Source organism: Anticarsia gemmatalis, chromosome 24 (genome assembly GCF_050436995.1).
Source record: "Anticarsia gemmatalis isolate Benzon Research Colony breed Stoneville strain chromosome 24, ilAntGemm2 primary, whole genome shotgun sequence".
NCBI lineage: Eukaryota > Metazoa > Arthropoda > Insecta > Lepidoptera > Erebidae > Anticarsia > Anticarsia gemmatalis.
In genome coordinates this window covers 8,490,290-8,509,878 of record NC_134768.1, presented here as the reverse complement: position 1 = coordinate 8,509,878, position 19,589 = coordinate 8,490,290, and positions in this window count along the sequence as shown.

Genomic DNA, 19,589 nt, shown 5'->3' with positions numbered 1-19,589 from the left:
CACAAATAATATATTTAACCGTATCGCTAGATACAAACTTAATTTAGAAACGTCGATTGGGCCTGAGTCCATCACGCTGGCCGAGTCCCCAACTTCCCAAAAAAAATTGTATGAAAATCTGATCAGCGCCTCTGACGGACGTCGTAGGAACTATTTTTGCCGTACATTCTAAATGTCCAACTTTCAATACTCGACAGTGCCGACTGTACAAAATCTTTCTACTGTACTAAGTCCACTGTGTTATAACTGTTGAATATTGTATTAGAGTGGTACGTTTAAACGTTAAATACCGATAACACACGTCATCGTGTCATCTGATACATTTTACATCTACTTTACGATGGCTTATGGACTTCATAACACAAACACACACACATACATACATATAAATTGTAAATGATGTATACCTAACTGTATTTTTATTTTGGGCAGATCTCTTTAACGTCAGATAACGTTAATCAACGAATAATTTTGATGTTTTGAAAACAAAAGAAAGTGAATACTTTTCTACTTTACAGCTCTAGGAACATTTTAGCATGGAAAACTAATGTTGACATTAATTTTATAAACAAATTACAACTAATCACCCAAAAACTATGAAAACACAGATATTTGTTCCATATAAAAATCGAACCCATGACACCTAGAACATTTGCCCTAGCAAAACACTTCACCATCGGCTCATTCTCGTGCCCTTGAAACAACTGACTAAGAACCTCATTCAAGTATGACGTACTATTTCATTCAGAACTCAAAATTGGGTCACAGCCTCCAATGTACTGAGAACATTTACAAATAAACGTTACGAATCATTTCTAGTGTGAACAGTGTTTTATTACATATATTTGTTACAATATTTTCCTCCTTGTTTTAGTGGAATAGTGATGGGATATGTTGAGAATTTTCGATTCGTGTATAGTGACGTCATAGTTCTAAAAAGTATATTTATATTACATTCCTGTCACATCAAATTCTTAATAAAAATCAAATTGCATTGAGGATTAATTTACTTCCTAATGGTGAGTGATTCTTAATACTTGCTTAGAACATTATTTTAAAGCAGTAGGTATGCATGATTTCTATTTTCTTAGGAACACTTTAAAATCCACTAAAATGTCGGTGGTGGGTACAATGTGACTCTCCAATGGGCTCCATGTGCGTTTTAAAACGCGTTATACATAAAGACATACAATAATGGCTACAATACGTTAAATTAAAGTTAACGCCGCATATTCTTAGTTATAATACTGCTGTTATAATTAGTGAAGTCAAAAATACATATTAACTAGAAAAAAATACTACTTTTTTTGCCTATAACGCTTAAGCTAATGAAGTAAATAAATGAGATCAATAACAATCGATCAGTGGTTGTTTGCACACAAACAGTATTACTGGTGTCATCCATCATCGCTCTACCAACAATATCACTGCCTACCGCTAGTTAGTTCTTATTTACACCTATACAACTATATTATTTGCTGTTGTTGAACTAATTTTTATGAGATTTCAGGCAGTATCCGAAGTGTAGCGACATGCAAATGCTTTTCCCGAGCGGTCCTAAAGTATCGTTTAAACATTTTTTAAATAAGCAAAACGATATCTATCAATGGCAATGGGCAATTGGACTAGCATAGTTGATGGTGAAATGCGGGTATATTTGATATACCTCTGTCTACACCTTCGGGTATAACAGACGTGATATTATGTACTAGCTGACCCGCGCAACTTCGCTTGCGTCACATAAGAGAGAATCAAGATTTTCCCCGTTTTTGTAATATTTTCTACTGGTACTCTGCACCTATAGGTCGTAGCGTGATGATATATAGCCTATAGCCTTCCTCAATAAATGGGCTATCTAACACTGAAAGAATTTTTCAAATCGGACTAGTAGTTCCTGAGATTAGCGCGTTCAAACAAACAAACAAACAAACAATCAATCAAACAAACAAACAAATTCTTCAGCTTTATAATATTAGTATAGATGTATGCAAATTCTGTTATTTAATAAGAGTCAAAATCACATTTAGTATAACCCGACATTTTTTATAAAGAATGACTAACAAACGATTGAAATGTAACTGTACAATTTATAACATACCAAATTAATCAATAACAGGAAATGTAGTGGCATTATTTATACGACAATTTCAATAATTATGTACCAGATAATTCTACATACTAATATAGCGGTTTGAACCATCGTAATTGCGACTAAACGACTAAAATATACAGCAAAAAATATACAACTACAGCTAGTCTGGTGACTATAAAAATTAAAAGATCTAAACCGGACAGAGCCGGCGGACGGAAGCTGTTTGTATATGTACGGTAGGATGTATTAAATCAGTTTTATACCTGACGTGTGGAGATCACAATATTTGCGTGTGCTATGGTTTACGTACAATGACTTATCTATGTTTAGTTTTCAATATTTAACCTATCACTGACCTACTGGTAGGCAGAGATCTTCTTTTGAATGAGAGAGGGGTTTGATCTTAAGTCTACCACGCTGGTCAAGTGCGGGGTCTTTGTATCCCCTGAAGAATTGTCTTAGAACTTTCAGGCATGCAAGATTGCATCACAAAGTTTTCCTTCACCGTTAAAACCAGTGACAATAATTGTTTCGAATGATTTTAGGTGGTTAGACCACTCGCGAACACTTTTTGATTCGAATTTTGAAATAACTTGTCTAACCTAATAATTACAGTTAGTGAATAAGTGATAAATAGCTGCCTGCTAGATAAAGTGATAGCAAATGTATGAAAAAAACAATTAAAAATGCCATTTGATAAACTGGCTGATCCATCGCAGCGGTGAAACCAGCCTTAAATCATTTTTATGATATTTTTGTAATATTTTAATTGTTATGAGCAAAAAACAGTATAAGGGCCTTAAATGTGCTGCGTACTTTCAATACATAAAATCACGCCTATTTCCCATTGAAATAGAATTACCAAATGCTGTAAGTAAATATCTATCAATACAATCTAGTGATCAGTGAAGGTCATGAACAAGCCGGTCGTAAACGGAAGGGGAGCTGGTCTCCGTCAGTACGTTTTATTTACTTGCTCTTTATTGCCGGCTGAGGATTTCGGATAAGTGTACTCTTTTATTAGTCTACTTCATATCTATGTACTTAAATGTTATAAGGTGCACGGTCTATTATATTATTGATATAGATTTTGTGGGTGAAAAAAGGTATTTGTATGATACTTAGGTTACTGAATTATATGTTTGTAAAATTCACGCTACTTAAAAGTTTTGCGGTTTATGTGTTTAACAGTCTGTATGTATGTACATATTATATTATTATGTTTCTTTATGACACTCTAGAGAATAAAAGTGTGAGCTGACCTTTTAACTTCTTTAGCTTTTGCTAGCGACTTCAACAATTTAGTTTTCAAGCTGGATTCTCTATAGATATCTCATTCAAATCGTTTTAACTGTTTCAAATCGTATAGGTATAAAGTAAAAATGACAATCTTTGTTAGACAAATTTGGATCTACTTTTTGCTTTGGCTGTTACTTTTGATGAAGAAGTTGGAGGAAGTATATCGAACAAGCAGATAAACAGACAACATTTGTTTTTTTATCTTTAGATTTATGTAAAAGTCCACTCTCCTTCTATAATACTTTTTATTTTTTATTTTTTTTTAAAGACAACTCCCGCACTAAGAATTGCTCTTGTGTCGCGGGTACTTTTACAAACATACAAACAACGGACACAAGTCAGAACCAGATACGAAACAATTATTTGTGGATCGGACAAATAATTGCTCCGCGTGGGAATCGAACCCACGACCTCCTGACGCAATGGTTTTCGGCGTGGCGACCTAAACCACTGCGCCACGGAGGCAGTCAATGCAGGCCAAAAATGCTATACGTAAATAGGGAAAATGCTTCGTAAATATTAATCTTCGCTGCAAGCATAAGTTTACAATCAATATATTTTCAATTCTAACCTGTTTTTGCGTCCACATAAAACTGTATCGGCTTTTAGTTCCAGTTTGTCTGATCTCAATACGATATCGAATGCGCGTAAATATTTGATACATAAATCATTTTATTTTAAGACTTCTATAAATCTTTGTGTCTAGTTAGGCTCGCCGCACACGTGAAGTTAATGCACCTGTATATTTATCAATTGAGAACTTTTTTAATATCACGCCTGTTTTACGAAGGTAGTCAGAGGTATATGAAATATGCCCCCGCCAGCTATGTTAGTCCCATGTAATAGAGGCCAGGATACTGCCATTTATGAAACTTCGGACCACTATTGTAAATAATATTCTAATTTAAATAAGATACTAACAATAGTACTTTGACGATTCGTAAATCGAACCCGAGACCTCATGATCCAGTCCAGTAGTTCAACACACTTTCGACGGCACCGCATAGGTAGTAAAAAAAGAAAAATCCAAAATTATAAAAGGAACTGTACCTAATGCTTACAACACAGACAAAGCCATATGAAAAACTAGTTAAACTAAGCGTGTAACATTTGTTAGCTTGTCCCTACTTTTATTGTAGTTATGTGAAACTTTTTTCATTTGGGTGCGTCGAGTTGTTTATGAGTGAACCCTTGAAAAATTGCTAGAAATATGTTTATTTCTGCTATCTAGGTATTTGAGGTAAAGTAGGTTTGTAGGCATGATTTAAAAGAAAAAACTTTAACCCTCTTATTCATAAAAATATATGAAGTTATGAAAGGGTTATAACGTGTTTTGTTTCTTTGACTCCTTAGCGAAATTAAAGAGAGAAAACATATTTTAGTAGTTGTTTAACTAAAATAGGCTTATAGTTTGTTTATGAATAAGAGGGTAAATATATACAAAAGTTACTGTATTGGTGGGAATAGGCTCATCACCTTTTGGTATTACAAGCGTGATGTCATATATGTATGTATTTAATCTACGATACAAATATTTAACAGTGAGTCTGTCTTTGCAACAGAAATGGGATTATTTAATTATTTATAACAACAACCTTTTAATTTTTCATAAGTATCCACGATTCTGTGCGGTAGGTAAAATGCATTATTAATCTAGATTATTATTGATAGTTATATGCATTTCCGTATAAAGTAGCTGTATCAAACAAACGACTGTCAGTTCATCATTGATGATTCGCAATTTCAAATTTTGAATTTAACATAGCTAGCCGCGACCTTTGCATACAAAGCTCTCTACTAAATTGTTGGACTATAGTAAAGACACTAGGTTTTTAACTGATTAACTAATTTAGCTAGGTACCTGCGATAGGTAGACATTGCAAAATTAAAATATAAACAAAATTTTATCTTTAAGGAGAAAATCTTAGAAAGTTTCTACCACTATAAGTGAAGTGGTATAAACATATACCACTGTAAACCACCTAGTGGGTACCGAAAAGTTTTTTAAGAACCGATCAGCGCCCCTAGTGTGTTAAGCAAGAACTAATTTTCAGGTAGTTTTAAATGTCGAACGCTCGCTTGACGAAAGTACTAGCTGTACAAAAATCGCGCTAAAAGTTAGTCTTAACAGTTTTTAACGCGTGTATAACAAGCTTTATAACTGTTGAATGATTTTCATCAGTATCGAGCTATAAAACATACCAATATACAAAGATAAACATAGATAGAAACTGATTTGCTTACGTGTTTATTTATATTGGCCGCCATTTTGTTTCCCCTCCCTTTATGTCGTGTGTAAAAGTGTGGATGGCGAATAAAGTAGGTTGTGTAGCTTTATTTGGTAAATATATAGCTAGCTGTTTCCGTAGGTTTTTCTACGACTACGATAGTCAGAGTATCTAAACATTAATTGAATATTAAAGCAAAAGTTAGTCTGACTGTATGTTACGCTTTTGCGGCTAAACTAATAAAGATTAATCCTCTTATTCATAAACACACTATAAACCTATTATAGTTAAAAAGCTACTATTATATGTTTTCTCTTTTTCAATTCGCTAAGGAGTGAAAGAAACAAAACACTTTATAAGCCTTTCATAACTTAATATATTTTCACGAATAAGAGGGTAAATTTTTATGCCCGGTTTCTTAGTACAGTTAGAAGTAGTTTATCTATTCAATAGCGTTCAAACTTATGTAATAAAACGCTATTGAATAGATAAACTACCCCTAAACGTACCTCAGAAACTGAGGGTTAAAATATATATTTCGGAAAAGGACACAATCAACACAGTTTGGCAAAATATAGTAAGCAAGAAGGCATCTATAACAATTACATGCACTTAGATAATATAGGATTTCACGGATTTTTCTACTTCGTTTACGAACGGACAAAGCTGTAAATAAAACTTAGTTTGTATTAAAACAGCCTTTAAATAAATAAGTACTTTCATATTAATTTCATACACTGAACCATTTCCCGATATTTCCGATACATTAACACAGTTCATATCATTGTTTCCAATGAATGAATACAAAATGGAATCCTTTATAAATGTGCCTTTTAGTGTCGTCCGTCAATTGAACGCGAAATATTAATGATGTGGAGAGAATATTAATTGATGTTTAATTTTTATTCAATGAGAGCACTGATGTATTAATGGCTTCCGAAATTTTATATCACCGAATACGGATTATATTTTACAGAAACGTTACTTCGGTTACCATTTTCTGTTAGATAACCGTCTTAAACAGTCGCCAATATTAAGTCATATTACCTTATTTCTGGAAGACCCGTCACTTACTGGCGATTAGTCAAGGTTTGACTTATTATTATTTGACGCTTCTTTTTCGATTTTTTATAACATAAAAGATTTTACTATCGGCGGCAAGATCCGACCAGCCCTTTTCAAATGCGTCCAGGTCATCCCACCATCTCCTTTTAGGTCTCCCGCGTCTGCGATGACCATCCTCCTTGGTGATGGCACCCAGTTGGTAAAAAGGGGGATTTAGAAGGGAAGGGGGGGGGGCCTTTGCCGAGCAGTGGGACACTCAAACAGGCTAAGGAGAAAAAAAAAAAGATTTTACTTAAGAGATTTGGGGAATCAAACTGCTCAAAAAACATAATTTTGTTATTACTAACAAGTTTCATTTAAATTGTTTTAGTCGTTTAGCCTGAAAAGCCTACATATTGTGTTTCTTTTCCGTCGTTAGGTATGTATATTGTGGCAGGACCATGTTCCACTTTATTTTAGGTACAAACTCATATAATTACGTCCCATCTGCATTTATTTTATCTTTGCACAAAATCTGTTACAAATACTTTCGAATGACATCATTATGTAGTGTTTGAGTTAATATTTCATCAAAATCGTTACTTTGAGTGATTTTACGATCATGTTTTCAGCTGAATTTCAATATTCTTTCATGTTTATTTGTATCTGTCATACGAGTGTAAAACATTCAATGCAATGATTCATTTCAATTTCAAAGAATTGAAACATAAAAGCGCATTGATGTTTATGTTCTTATGATCTATGTAACTAGTGTAACAAGAAATTGTATTCTTAGATTTGATCTGCAATAATTCATAGTCAGTTTACTATGTTAGCTTCATGTTATGTAATAACACACACGTCGAGCGAGTGTAAGTATTGCAATAGAGCCTAGAGTTAGCAGCGCGTCAACAAACAATAGTTATAGTCATTATTGAAAATTTGCCGAACCCAGAAATCGAACCCGAAACTACTTGACCCGTAGTCGTATATCCTAGCAGTCAAACGACAACCACATTTATTAAAATTAAATTTAAATGTATTACCTCTCAAGATTTTTTTTCAGAAACTTTAGAAGTAACGTAGATTTGTGTACTTGTAGTAAAAATACTTATGTATGTTCCATGTGACTAAAACTACAACTAACCACAAAATTTATTATGAGTATCGATCCTCTTCTGCCTACGTCTTCGAGGAAAATAAGCCTTTTGTGCATCGTGGGAATATTTCCTAAAACAGATAGAGAATTAGGTCAATACGTCATTCGTACAATAACAATACAATACACGACGCGAGTCACGCGACAGTAATAGTTAATTAATTGACTTGGGGACGTGACGAGGATGGTAAGTAGAAGTTGGTATCTGTTATGTTAGTGTGAGGTTAGAGTTGACGCGGAAAACTTCTACTTAAATGATTTATTGATTTTATGTAAGTATGATAAGCATTTCACATGTCACGAAAACATAATATAATAATAATAATGAATTTAAATCATTAATGTCTCACTGCTGGGCATGGGTCTCCTCCCGTAATGAGGGAGGGATTAGGCCTTGAGTCCACCACGCTGGCCAAGTGCGGGTTGGGGACTTTGAATGTCCTCAATAAATGTATTAAACAATTTTTTTCCTTCACCGTTAGAGCATGTGATGATTATTTCTAATACACACATAACTTCGAAAAGTCATTGATGTCTTGCCTCGGATTCGAACCTGCGAGCACTTGCGTGGGAGATACCAACTTATACCACTCGGCTATCACTGCTAGATAAAATGGTTAACCTAACTAAAATAACTTTTATTCAATTAAACATCGAAAAGCTAATGAATACAAAAAATAGATCTGATGAGTGATTCATTCACTTTTTATATCATGAAATGAATCAGAAATACAATGAATGTAATACAAATACAATATTAACATAACAGTGAGTTATTGTGACGTTTGAAAGGTCCTGCGGATATTTGTCATTGCGGATAATACTATTGTCTAAATTATGGACGATTAGACAGACAGATAAATGATTTTTTATTAATGAAAATGTAGAATGATTTGTGTTTATTTTAGGCTGAATTAATGAATAAGCGCGGCAGTATGCGTGTAATTAGAGTACGTCAAATTGATGGTCACAACATTACTGTTTTGCGGTATCGTGTTAATCGCTATAATCTAAGGGAGTCAACAATGTAAAGCATAGTCGCTTACAAATAGTTGTCAATTGAGATACGTGATAATCCCCCTGGATTCGATAAAAATATACTCAATTTAGATGTAATATGACGTAATTGAAATGATCCGGGCATTGTTGCCATGGCATGACTGCTGACTTTAGTCGCTGTAGAATCTCCATATCTCAAAAATTTAATCTATGTAGATTTCTTTCGAAAATATTTGATGAACTCATTTAATTTTTTCATACGCTTATGTGTCAAATTCTGGCACATATCCATCTAAAATTGATGTTAATTACAATCAAATTCTGTGCACGCATCATAACATCAAAATATCTTGTCATTCACGATCAAAAGAAATTCACGCAAGTACACTCAGCGGCAGAAAAAGTGGCCCAAAGCAAAACTACGATAAAACTTTTTAGAATATCAATATATGGTTACTATTTTAGCTATAACTATTAGTTAAACAGTTTATACACAAGTTTAGTTACAATTTACACTAAATAGTCGTAATTTTTAATCAAAAATGGGAACAATTAAAAAATACAGCTTTTGTCGAAATCGCTTACTGAAAGTTTTTGCAAAAACCTAATTCTGCACCAAAGAAAAAATCTAGTTTATACCGCGTGTTACCTCCTCTAGCATTTATGGTGACCTGCATGCATTCTGGCATGCTTTGGAGGATGTTTTAATTACTTCTTGAAGAACTTTATCCCACACTCTGACTAGAGCGGTTCTTCGCTCACCAAGTGATTCTGGTGGGTTGGGCAGTGCGCATACACTGTTTTTTAGCATGTGCCAGACATGTTCTATGGGGTTGATGTCTGGACTGTGAGCAGGCTAAGCCAGTTTTTGAATCCCGATATCAGCAAGGTGTGATTCCACAACGCGGGCGCTATGAGCGCGCGCATTAAACTGCATTAGAGTTAATCCTCCCGACCAATGAAATCCATAAGTGGTACAACATGGTCTTGGAAGATTTCTTCAATGTACCCGGCTGCTGTTAGGCGCTGATCTACGATGACAAGCTCCGTACGTGCCTCCAAACATACACCTCTCCATACCATAACAGACCTACCTTTGTAACTGACCGTCTGACGTGTTGTGTTGGGAAAAAACCGTCCTTAATGGCGTCTTTACACTCTCTCACGACCATTTGGTGCTCTTAATGCTACTCAGCACTCATCGGTTAACAAGAACTTGCTCCATTGGTCGATAGCCAATTCACATGTTTACGAGCAAATCGTAATCGCGCAACTCGATGGTGTCTCTCGAGTTCTGGTACTCGGGTTGGTCTTCCTGCCTGTAAATTACGTTCTTTTATCTTTCGCCTCATGTTCCGTTCACTAAGAATGACTCCGCGTGCCGCTTGAAGCCTCTAGTGAATCTCAAACGCTGTCAGAAAGCGGTTTCTCAGCACTTTGAGGTTAACAAATCGGTCATCTCTTGCGGATGTACATCGTGTTCGTCCAATTCCTAGTCGCCGCGTGTAGAGACCAGTCTCACGATACCTCCTAATCGCAGACCTTAAAGTGGTACGCGATACATTGAAAAATGCAGCCACCTCTCAATGGTAATGGCCCTGATCGGACAACAAGACCACCTAAGCCACTTGTTCAGCAGTAAGTGGCATCTTCAAATCTTTTCTAAAATCTAAATAGACCAATAATCAATAAAAATCACAAAGAAAATCGTTTCCGTGCAGCAATATTTCAAAATACAGAATTCAACTGACCTCTCGAATCAACACTGAATTCAGTTCTAACACACATTGTTAGAAAAAGTCATCCGTCACTTAAATTAATCTGAAATTCAACACTTCATAACACTAAACAGATCACTTCGCAACTACTTACAACAATATATCTTTCATATATTACTTAATTTGTTTACAAATTCACGATAAGCGCTTGGGCCACTTTTTCTGCCGCTGAGTGTATTTTAATCAATGAATTTGTGAAAGAAAATTGAACCCAGAAACTTTCTTTATTTAGATTCCTTCATTCATAAATAAAAAAGTGAGCAATCTTAGAATAAATGTTATTGTATTTTTACAAAAATAAAATAGATTCTTCTGACTTGGTTTTGGCGATTAGGCATTGATGAAAAGTATGTATATTAAATTGCATTAATTAGCAAGACGCTCTGACTATTACTTTCGCTATAAATCTATTAAACAAACACTACATGGTAAAACCGAAAAAATAATATTACTGAAAATACATAGCGAGGGGATTTAGCAACTACCAAACTACTGAAAAATCTAAGTAGTAATTTCCCTTAACACGTTCGCTGCCCCCGACGCGTATGTGCGTTTCGTAAAACGCACATACGCGTCGGGGGCAGCGAACGTGTTAAATCAACTATTTACCATGTAAAAAGACAACCATATATAAAACGACATCCTTACGTCCCTTTTCATCCCATACATCCATCTCGTTCCCCCGCATCAAGAAATTAATAATCCGGAACACTTTTCACGAACGTTCCCGCTATTTTTAATGTCTAATAAAAGTCATTGGACACAAGGTCACGCATATATTCCCCTGAATAAGATATACACTGAAATGTCGTACATACATTGTGACACCTTTTTCCTTAAGGGATAGGCAGAATTGTGTTTCTCTGAACATACATTTTCCTGGTTCTAAAATTATATACAATTGTTAAGCAAAATTTCGTTTGATGCGATTACGCAAACTCTTTTATCTGGTTGACATTCCATTGCTGCTTTTTATCTCACTATTTAACTCACATCTCTTACAAATCTAGCAATGAACATCGAAATAAAAGAGTTCCGTCTTTGAAATTTGAAGACCTATTTACGAGTTTGGAACGTTATCCATTGCTGCTTTTAATCACACTGTTATCAAACCTTTACAACAAATCAAGCAATGCACTTGGAAGTCGAGAATCTGATCGTTTGTATTTGAAATTCAGACACCTGTTTCATGATATAAAGGCCGTTGCCAACAGTACCCCACCTGCCGCCAGTCAGTCTGCACTTGTCTTAATGTATTTGTTTAACAAATCATGTTAGAATATTATTTATTATATTATATACGTGATCGGTAGATTGTCTTCTAAGATTGGTTTTGGGTGTACAAGTGATTAATGTTGTTTGTCCACTACTAAATTTGTGTTTAGTATCTCGTATTTAAAATATATTGCTACTACTATAGTAAATTATTTATTTACAGTTTCAAGTCTGTTACATTACATATTTTTAAAGACTTCTGCCTACTACATAAGTGTAGGTAATCTATAAAAATATCCACGTTTCGCTATTTACAATGCCTCGCCGTTGTCATATACCACGTTGTCGAACTCCGGGTTATTATTGAGGACATTTTAATATTAATTTGAAAAGCCTGTAAGTACTTTTTGGGAATTTGATTTACCCGACAATCGAACCTTCGTGATTACTGAAAGAAGCTTCATATATTACCGTACCGCACAGAATGTCAAATTCTTTTTTTTTAACTCAACTCCCGCACTGTACATATAAGAATTGCTTTTGTATCGCTGGAACTTTTTACAACCTTAACCGGGACTGCGCCTTGGAGGCAGACAAACACTAGATAACGAAAAGTAGCTTATCCTACTTCTCAAAAGAATTTTTATAAAACAAAAGAGAAGATTGTATAACCAGTCCAATAGATCTATATTAAAACAATTCCGCGTACACGCATACACGCGAGTGTCCACGCACTATTCTAAGAACGAGCTGACATTATAACGGCAGCATTCTTCGAAGAAACCGTTGGATTAACACGCCTATTTTCCCTGAAGGGTTAGGCAGAAGTGTATTAATATACCCACATTCCACTATTTTTGTGTAGCAAGACAACTCTTGTACTAAAAATGTCAATATTGGTATGTTTGTAAAAGTCTCCGAACTTCTTTCCGCGACTAACGAAAGTTCGTGTAATAATTCCGTTTACATTTTTTACGAATTAAGAAAAATATCTAACGATGATGTCTTCATCTATACACATATTATTTTTTGATTAAGTATTAAGTCTTTTTATTTTAAACTTAATATACAACACTTTTCTCCCAGTCTATCTTGGGGTGATGAAGAGATAATTACGAAGGTGTTTAAAAGAGGAAGGAAAGTGAGTTAAGAAAGAGTGTACAAATAAATCCATACTAATATTATAAATGCGAAAGTAACTCTGTCTGTCTGTCTGTCTGTCTGTCTGTCTGTCTGTCTGCTACTCAATCACGTCTAAACTACTGAACCAATTTGCATGAAATTTGGCATGGAGATATTTTGATACCCGAGAAAGGACATAGGCTACTTTTTACCCCGGGAAAATGACGCATTTCCCGGGAAAATTCAGAAAATTCAACGAAGTTGCGAAATATCAATATTATAATGACATTGAATTAACAAAATTCCGTTGTCATGGCAACTGTTTTAATGGCGGATATGCTTTAGCGCGACTTCGTTGTACTAAAAGATATAAATAATTTTGAGTATATTTTTCGTGAAAGAAAAGCATATTTTATATCATCACGCTACGACCAATGGGAGCAGAGTACCTAACAGTAAAAAGTGTTACAAAAACATGGAAAATTCTGACCCATTCTCTCTTATGTGACGCAAGCGAAGTTGCGCGGGTCAGCTAGTAAAAATATAAATCAGCAATATGAGTACAGTATATACATACCTACATATAAAAAACATAAACATATTAAGTACATAAACATGATAAGTAGTACTTATGCAATATTAGCAATTTTGCTGCCCGGCTGGGCTTCATTTATTCGCACGTAATATGCAAGAGCCTGACTCCGACTTGCGATTGCAGTCTTCAGTCAGTTCATAATAATGCCTGCTAGGTCCACTAGTTCAAAATAAAATTGCTATAGTTTTTCGTCAGCTAGGATTAGCGCGAGGTCTGCTCTTGACATATGTAGCGACCAAGCGCAAGATTAATGGTTCAGATCGGCTGCCTCTTCCACTAGTGTACTTATTCTGTAAGTTCCGGCTTCCTTTAACATTAGTGTTAGTATACTACGAGCCTGCTATTTAAACCAACTTTGACAAGGACAAGACAAGGCATGTATCATAGGCTCGTTTCTTTTCAATAATCGTGATATCAACTGGCATATGGGATTGAAATTCTTGTGTACACACAAGCTGAGCCGGGAACATGGGAATTAACGAGATCATGTAATTATAACATAGACATGCTTGATGATTCAGCACAGATAACCATTATTCAATTCTTCTTCTTCTTAGCGTGTCGATGGCAAACAAATTATAATATTAATTTAAAATAGTGTATAACACTTTCTGTCTTGCAGCTCATCTGTACAGCTCATAAGGTCCTGGTATTATTGATTATTCAATTGTATTACCAGTTTGTTATTAAGCAATGAGGTATTACTATAGCTCGATTCTCTACTAGGTACTACCTAGTATTGACAACCATTAACATATTGGCTAGCTATCAAACATTTTGTATGAAACATTGATCAGCGCCTCTAGCGGACGTCGTAGAAAATATTTTGACAGTACATTTTAAATGTCAAACTTTCGATACTCGATGGTTCGAATTGTCGAGAATCGCGCTACTGTACCTCGATTCTCTATAACTATCGACTACCGACAACCGGCTAGCTATCGAAATTTTGACATTAAGCATGTACTGCCGAAAAAGTTTTCCGCCCGTCAGAGGCGCTGATCAGATTTTCATACAAAATTTCTCGTTGTCGGTAGACGATAGTAATAGAGAATTGAGCTACTAGTCTATCTATTTTTAATCCCAAAATCATAACCATGTACTAGCACAAACAAGGCGCCTATTACCGATATTATCATAGCAGTTTAGTTGTGGCGACGCGACAGTTTCAAAACGTGACTGATTCATTAGTTGTGAGCTTCTCTCAACGATACAATATGATGAGGGTTTAGTGAAGATTATACTGTTTACTGTTTCAGAGTGATGGGATTAGTTACTATAGATCATATAATTAAAATTATAATGTTTATCGGATATAGCTAATAATTTTAAGTTACTAAATCCATACGTTGTGGACATCGTTGGGGGAGGACTATGTTCGTATGTGTACCGGCTGATAATATGATGATAATGAAATCTATACTTACTATTTTTTTCTGCATGTAAATGTATGTCTGAATTCAGGATGTCTGCCTCCGTGGCCCAGTGGTTTTGATCGTCACGCCGCTACCATTGCGTCGGGAGGTCGTGGCTTCGATTCCTACACGGGACAATTATTAAAATTTGTGCGATCCACAAATAATTGTTTCAGGACTGGTTGTACTTTTCGTTGTTTGCATGTTTGTAAAAGTTCCCTAGTCGCCATTAAAAAAATATATACTATAGGTATATACGTGTACTTATAGCTTTTCATTTATTTCTGTAGAAAGAACCTATATAATTCTAAAGTCCATATTTCCGTGCCAAACCAGAATAAGACCGCCCGTAATGTATCCAAGAACTGACTGGATAGTGGATATATTAAAACGCGTGTCATCCCATATGTGACACAGCTGGGCTAAAAAACCACCCGACACGACATACATTGACGCTTTACTTCATACGTTAATACTCTTGCCTCATACTAAACCAGTAATAGATGAGTTACAACGCAAAGTTGTGACATTGACGAAGATAGATTGATGTCTCTCTGAGAGCCGTACAAAATCTGATTTTAGTAATTTTTATGCTCGAGGAAAAGTATTTGGTTAATGGTAATTTCTAAATGGTTTTAATAGTTGAAATGATTTATGAATAAGTATCTCGGTTTCTTGGTATTTTAAATGGATTAATTTGACACGAAATTTTTACATATAACTACTTAGATACTTGTGTATTTTGGATTTTTGAGCACGGGTAGTTGTTCTGAGCCTGGTTGTCAATTTATCTATATAAGTATGTATTTAGAAGTATATAAGTATTTTTATCAGTTGATTGGTTACCATAGTACAAGCTCTGCTTAGTTTGGAATCAAATAACCGTGTGTGAGTAGTCCAATAATATTTAATATTTATTTTATTTATATATAAGTTTCATCTAAAGCAGGGGTTCCCAACCTTTTCTTAGTCCGGGACCACTTTTAAATTATTCTTGCTAGCAGGGACCAGTTCGTAAGTATTTTAAAAATAAAGTGCAATAATCATCCTAAAAATGTTTACTTTTAAAATCATTCGCGGACCATATTTTGACGACCGCGATCCGCTTGTTGGAAACCACTGATCTAAAGATTATATAGAGAATAATGTATGGTCTTGTATTAAGTTCAATGCGTATAATACCAAACACTCAGGAGCAGGTCTGTACAAATGAGTGTCTTACTAAGTATTTATACAATAAACGTTGGTAAACAGAACATGGAGATAACGACGCGATATCTCAAACGCAGTACAAGAGACACTCTGTATTACTTGGTATTTGAGACAAAAACAAAATGGAACTGACATTAATATATGCTGTTTAGCTGGAGATGATTTGAAGAAATTGTTGGTTTTATTGTCAGGCTTGTTATACTCATCAGTGTTAGAAGTAGGATGGTTGAAGTGTATAAAACACAGTAATTTTACACTTTTTATGAACCTTTTATTCTCTGTCACTATCGACTACCGACGGCCGGCTGGCTATCGATAAAGTATGAAAATCTGATCAGCGCCTCTAGTGGACGTCATAGGAACTATTTTGGTAGTACATTTTAACTGTCAAACTTTCGATATTCGACAGTACCAATTGTAGAGAATCGCGCTACTGGTCGTATGTTAGGGTCGTACGGGACGAGTCCGTTTAAAGAAACAAATATAAAAATAAAGATTTTTCTATCAGTCTTCTGAATCTTCTGAAAAATCACATTTGAACTGATGTTATCACCATAACACCACGTTGTTCAGCTACTGAAGTACTTTTACCCAGACTTTTACACAGATTTTTTCGAAAGCAGCTTGACTATGTTTGCTATAGTGTAATATGAAATGTTTAGCTACTTTTGTTGCTGAGTGATGAAATGATTATTATTTTATAATCTCATATTTTTATTAAATTTATTAGATCGTAAAATATGCATTATAAAGTGTTAGAACATATCCGGATGCACTATACTAAATTATATTTTGTTATCATTATATCATACAATATGACATTAGATTTGGCGCCATTTGAAAATGCATTAGTTAATAGGTAATATAAATACACCAGAGGACAGCTCTTAAAGATCGAGAAAGAAAAAAAAAAGAAAGAAAGAGAAAATCTGTAAAAATACCTAAATGAGACAGTTTGGTTGCCTTCAACGGCTAAACTACCAAACCGATTCAGACGTTATTTAGTAGAAAAGGATGATAATGTCATGTCCTGAGAACAAAAGCTAAAGATTTAAAAAGTCGCACACAACAAAGGCTTTAGACATACCTACTTAATTTGATAACTATAGCTTACTTAACGCAAAAAGATAGGTTCCTCTGTCGCCACGGCACTACCAGCGTTTCGGGACGGTCTTGAATTCGATTCCCACACTGAACAAATATTTGTGTGGTCCACAAATTGCTGTTTTGGGTCTAGTCGTACTTTGTATCCGTTGTAGTATATTGGTAAAAGTCCATGTGACACAGCAATTCTTAGTGCGGGAGTTTTCTTTTATAAGAATAACTAGCTGACCCGCGCAACTTCGCTTGCGTCACTGAAGAGAATGGGTCAAAATTTTCCCCGTTTTCGTAACATTTTTCGTTGCTACTCCGCTCCTAATGACCGTAGCGTGATGTTATATAGCCTATAACCTTCCTCGATAAATAGGCTATTTAAAACTGAAAGAATTTTTCAAATTGGACCAGTAGTTACTGAGATTAGCGCGTTCAAACAAACAAACAAACAAGCAAACTCTTCAGCTTTATAATATTAGTACAGATTAGTATAGATTAACTGTGAAAAAAGGTCAATACTGTATGAAAAAATACAGAAATCCATAAGTAAAACCGTACACCTAAACTAGTATAAAAGCAAACATCTTAAGTGACCCGAAGGCCGACAGACAAATATAAAGTAAACAGCCCCTAACAGAAAGGCTTCGAGGTCTCCCACAAATATATGATTTGATGACATATTCTTATTTACTCGCGTCAAAGCCCTGACGGGACAAATACATAGATTTAGTTTACATGCCGGTTTTATATTGGGAAAAGGTTATTTGATTCTGTAACGGAAAAATCTTTCACTTCTATTTTCGATCTACTTTTGTTAAGCGAATAAACACTGTTTCCTGCGCCGGACATCTTTTATCAGGCTTTACATGCGCTTTCTCGCACTTTAGACTAAGTATTCAACAGTCAAAGGCATAAAAAAACTAAAAAATGTTTTATGTCAGGAAACAATATATTGCCCAATAGTTTTATTCTGCTTTCAAAGAAAGAACCTCACATTTAGTTACGATAAGTCCAATATTACCGGTTTAACCAAAAATAAATTGATATACATTTTATTCTGGATGTAGCGTTCTTACCCAATACCGTTGTCCTACCAAACATATAAATAAACCATTGAACTAGTAGCTAGATTATTATTAAAACAAAACTAAAAGATCTCTTAATATCACCAATGTCTTTATTTAAAAGTTGATACATGCTTAATTAAATGAAAACAAAACTTTCTTAAGACTAACTATTTCTTAAACTAAATCACATAATTATCACTAATTGACTAACACGAAAATACTCTTAATCAATCGCGGGTTCATTATTAAGACAATGCTTTTAGAAAATGTTAATCTAAACATAATTTATGTGAAAAGTTTCAATGCAAGCGACGCAAGTGCATAACTGCATATGCTAACGTAAGGTTTAAACCAACATTACACATAGCCTTTATATTACAGACAAATTATACAAGCATATATAAAATTATTCATTTACACTCTATAGAGAAAAACATACCTACATACATACATATAATCACGCCTTTTTCGAAAGGAGTAGACATCAGAGACCAAAGAACGCCACTTTCTACGATTCTTGAAATCTTCCCTTGCTTCATTCACATCCAGACATCTTGTCATACCGTTTACGAGTACTTGCTACGCACCGTACGGTAGGTTTACGCCGTCACGGCCTTTTTGCAAGACATCAACGATATATTCTGTGTGTATTTCTCGGTACCTTCTCTTATCCAAAAAATCTGTTTATAAAACAAACAGATTTATAACAGTCGGTTCGACTGTTATAAATCTGTTTATAATATGTAATGATAAAGTTCAATTCATTTTCAAAATGATTTAATTCAAACGAGTCATTAAATGAACAACAAAGATAACAGCTAATAAATAATACCAGTATGTTTAACAGGTATTATAAATAATACTAGTACATGTAACGGGTATTATAAATAACAGTTTATTACCAATGTATCTATTAATGTCACTGTTACTCGTATTAGTCATAATACAACTCGGTTGTCTAATATGTTATTATTATTTGGGTTAGTGAGTACGTTAATAGAATATCGTTTGTTTCAACGTGTCGTCCGCAAGATTAAACCGTCTGTGCAGTTCAAACGAATCAATAATATCAAATGTAGGCATCTATGAAATTAAATGTTTATATCTGTAAAATCTAATTCAATTTTTGTGCTGAAATATGGTCATTGGTCAGCATCATCATGATTGTGTATATCTTCACAGCATTGCCCCTTGTATAATACTTATATGATACGCAAAAAGTGTATATTACGCAATTATGTTTTTACATAACGGATGGAGGTGTATGAA